Raw genomic sequence first — 4,124 nt, 5'->3', positions numbered from 1 at the left:
TCTGTGCCTACTTGTCCTTTGAATAGACATGGCTTTTCTGTGGGGACAGATAAATGTATCAGAGGCTCTTGGATGACAATATTGCCCTGGCAGGGATTCAGGGTGGCTGGAAATAGAGAGAATTTAATGAGTCTAGCAGCAGAACCGTTGAAGTGCAACTGAATGTAACAGAGGACAAGAACCTCTTTGGCGATGACATTGTCTGAGCTTGGTTGGGCTCTCACTCAGGTTTCAGATGGGCAGGCCTGTATTGCTGAGAGCCATTTAACTGACATATTAGATTCTGTAACCATGAGTCAAGTTTGGAAGAAGTTTAAGAAAAGTAGTTATTCTTTAGCTAGTCTTTTGGGTGTTGCCCGTCTCCCATAACATCTTAAATTCAGTAAGGGCAGGGATATATATCTTACTTGCCTTTATACCAAGACCCTAACGTCTGGCACGTGTGGGTTTCCTCTGGATGTTAGTAACATACTTCTGGACCTTAATAATGCCTGAAGAGCACTATTACTCCCCAGCTCCCATCTTCTCGCCCATCTTCCCAGCTTCTCTTCCTACCTTGCTCTCCCTTTGTTTACAGATTGGACAGAAGGTCTGGCTCCAGCCGTGGCTCTTGAGCTCTCATTCATTGGCACTCTCTGTAGCACTCAGCACCTCTAACCATAGCTCTCTCCCACTTGGCTTCTGGACTTCACTCTCTCTTGGTTTTTGTTTCTTGAGGGATTCTTCTCAGGTGCCTCTTTAAATGTGTGTGTTCCTCTGAGCCCTGTCCCAGATTCTTGGCTTCATTTCTCACTTTCTACATCCTCCCTGGGTTCTTCACCCAGATTCACACAACTAAGATCTTTGCTTCCGTCTCCCAAACCCTTACCTATTACAAGACACCTCCATTAGTATAGCCCACAGGTACACTGAACTCAACACGACCAAGACTGGGGACAGCATCTTGCCACCAAACAATATTCCTGTCTTATTAAAGGATATCAGCACCTTTAAGCCAGAAGCCTGCAGGTCATCCTAGACTCCTCCTTTGAAAGCATTTCACATGACAGTCACCCTGATTAAGATATTGCCATCTGAATACATGACAAATTACACCGCCTCTTCAAACCGTCCATTATGGCGACTCATGATTTTGTGACCCTCGTGTGAAATTTGCCCCCGATGACTCTTCTTCTCCAAGTCAGTCTGAATTAGTTGCCCTACTTCTGGGATCCAAAAGCACCAATAGTAGCCAGTCCCTTCTTCTGTTATAGAATTTACGATTAGGTATTTTTTTAAGGATTTTATTTGTTTGTTTGAGATAAGGAAAGAGAGAGTATGAGTGGGGTGGAACAGAGGCAGAGGGGGAGAAGCAGACTCCCAGCGGAGCAGGGAACATGACACAGGGCTCCATCCCAGGACCCTGGGATCATGACCTGAACCAAAGGCAGACGTTTAACGACTGAGTCGCCCAGGCGCCCCGTGATCAGATATTTGAATCATGTGTTTTCTTCTTCATCTTATTCTTGTCTCTATACAAGGCCGTGATTTCCTTCAGGGCAAAAACTTTGTCATAACAATTTTGGAATCTCCAGCAACTGGCATGCACAGGGCCTGGCACACAGGAGTTAGGAAATCAATGTTTGTTGCATGAATTATTTGACAAATGGCTGACCACATTTTTAAACTCTAAAAATTCATCAATACATTTTGATCCAAATGGAAAAGAGAAAAAAGCCACCTGTGGTCTCACCACCCAAAATGAACTACAGTCACATTTAGGGTTGTTTTGTTTGTTTGTTTGTTTTTTGAGAGAAAAAGAGAGAGTGAGGGAGGGCAGAGGTAGAGAGTGATAGAGAGAATCTCAAGCAGGCTCCACACATAGCGTGGAACCCGACGTGTGACTCAATCTCAGCTAAGATCATGACCTGAGCTGAAATCAAGAGCCAGATGCTTAACTGACTGAGCCACCCAGGTACCTCTCCTTTAAGTAATTTTTATCTTTACTCCTATGGATGAGATTTATTTTTACCTAAGCATAAACATACTGTATTTAATATTTTGAATTCTGCTTTTCCACTAAGATTATCATAATTTTTTCATATTGTTAAATATTTTTTTCCAGCTTTATTGAAATAGAATTGACATATAACATTGAGTAAGGTTAGGATGTACAATGTGATGATTGGATATACATATATATTGCAAAAATGGTTACCACAATAAGGTTAGCATTTAATACCTCCATCACCTCACACAATTACATTGTGTGAATGTGGTGAGAATATTTAAGATCTACTTTTTTAGCAACTTCCAAGTACACAATACAGTTTTGTTAACTATAGTCATCATGTTGTACATTAGGTCCCTAGAACGTCTTCATCTTCTAACTGGAAGTTTATATCCTCTGACCAACATTTTTCTCATTTCCCCCATCTCCCAGCCCCTGGCAATCACTGTTCTACTTTCTGTTTCTATGAGCTTGACTTTTTTAGATTCTCTATACAAATGACATCAGTTAGAATTTGTCTTTTTCTGTTTGACTTATTTCACTTAGCATAATTCCCTCCAAGTCCATCCCTGTTGTTTTAAGTGGCAGTATTTCCTTCTTTTTTGTGGCTCATCAATATTCCAGTGTGTGTGTGTGTGTGTGTGTGTGTGTGTGTGTGTGTGTGTGTGTGTCTTGGGGAACCTCCATACTGTTTTCCATAGTGGCTGTATTAATTTACATTCTCACCAACAGTGCACAAAGGTTCCCTTTCTTCTACATCCTTATCAACACTTGTTATCTCTTATCTTTTTGGTAACAGTCATTCTGACAGGTGTGATGTGATATGTCATTGTAGTTTTGACTTGCATTTCCCTGATAATGAGTGATGTTGGGCATCTTTTCATGTGTCTGTTGGCCATTTGTTTTTTTTTAATTTTTTATTGTTAGGTTACTCACCATACATTACATCATTAGTTCTTGATATAGTGTTCCATGATTCATTGTTTGTGCATAACACCCAGTGCTCCACGCCGAACGTGCCCTCCTTAATACCCATCACCAGGCTAACCCATCCCCCCAGCCGCCTACCCTCCCTCTAGAACCCTCAGTTTGTTTTTCAGACTCCATCGTCTCTCATGGTTCGTCTCCCCCTCCAACTTACTCCCCTTCATTCTTCCCCTCCTGCTATCTTCTTCTTTTTCTTTTTTCTTAACATATGTTGCATTATTTGTTTCAGAAGTACAGATCTGTGCTTCAACAGTCTTGCACAATTCACAGCGCTCACCATAGCACATACCCTCCCCAGTGTCTATCACCCAGCCACCCCATCCCTCCCACCCCCCACCACTCCAGCAACGCTCAGTTTGTTTCCTGAGATTAAGAATTCCTCATATCAGTGAGGTCATATGATACATGTCTTTCTCTGATTGACTTATTTCACTCAGCATAACACCCTCCAGTTCCATCCACGTCGTTGCAAATGGCAAGATCTGTTGGCCATTTGTATATCTTCTTTGGAAAAATGTCTGTTCAGATCCTCTGCCCATTTTAAAATCAGATTATTTGTTTTTATTAAATTGTAGGAATTCTTTAAATATTTTAGATATTAACCCCTTATCACATATATGGCTTGCAAATATTTTCTCTTATTCTATAGGTTGCCTTTTGTTTTGTTGATTCTTTCACTGAGCAGAACCATTTTTAGTTTGAGGTAATCATATCATAGGATGTTGAATATCATAATTTTTTATATTATTATTCATGGTATCATGAAAAAACATTTTTCTTTCTTATTAAAAGCTGATGCCTACTATGGTAGATAATTTTATAAGTTCAGAAAGTATAAAGAACAAAAACAATCAACCATAATCCCACTACTCAAAAGTACAGTAAATATTTTACATGTTTTATTATATTCACTAAAAAGGAATTTTTCATGGCTGAACTACATTTTATACTGCTGCAGTTTCCTTTTACTATTATGAAGTCAAGAACATTTTCCTGTGTCATCTGAAATATTTCCCAAATATTTTTTAATGACTGCATAATAGTTTATTATATGGTTGCTCCCTAATTTCCTTAACTACGCCACTAATGTTGGACCTAAAGGCTACTTGTGATTTGTTAGAAATTATTGTAAATAACATAGCATTCT

Source organism: Zalophus californianus, chromosome 6, assembly GCF_009762305.2.
Source record: "Zalophus californianus isolate mZalCal1 chromosome 6, mZalCal1.pri.v2, whole genome shotgun sequence".
NCBI classification, from domain to species: domain Eukaryota; kingdom Metazoa; phylum Chordata; class Mammalia; order Carnivora; family Otariidae; genus Zalophus; species Zalophus californianus.
This window is presented reverse-complemented; position numbering follows the sequence as displayed.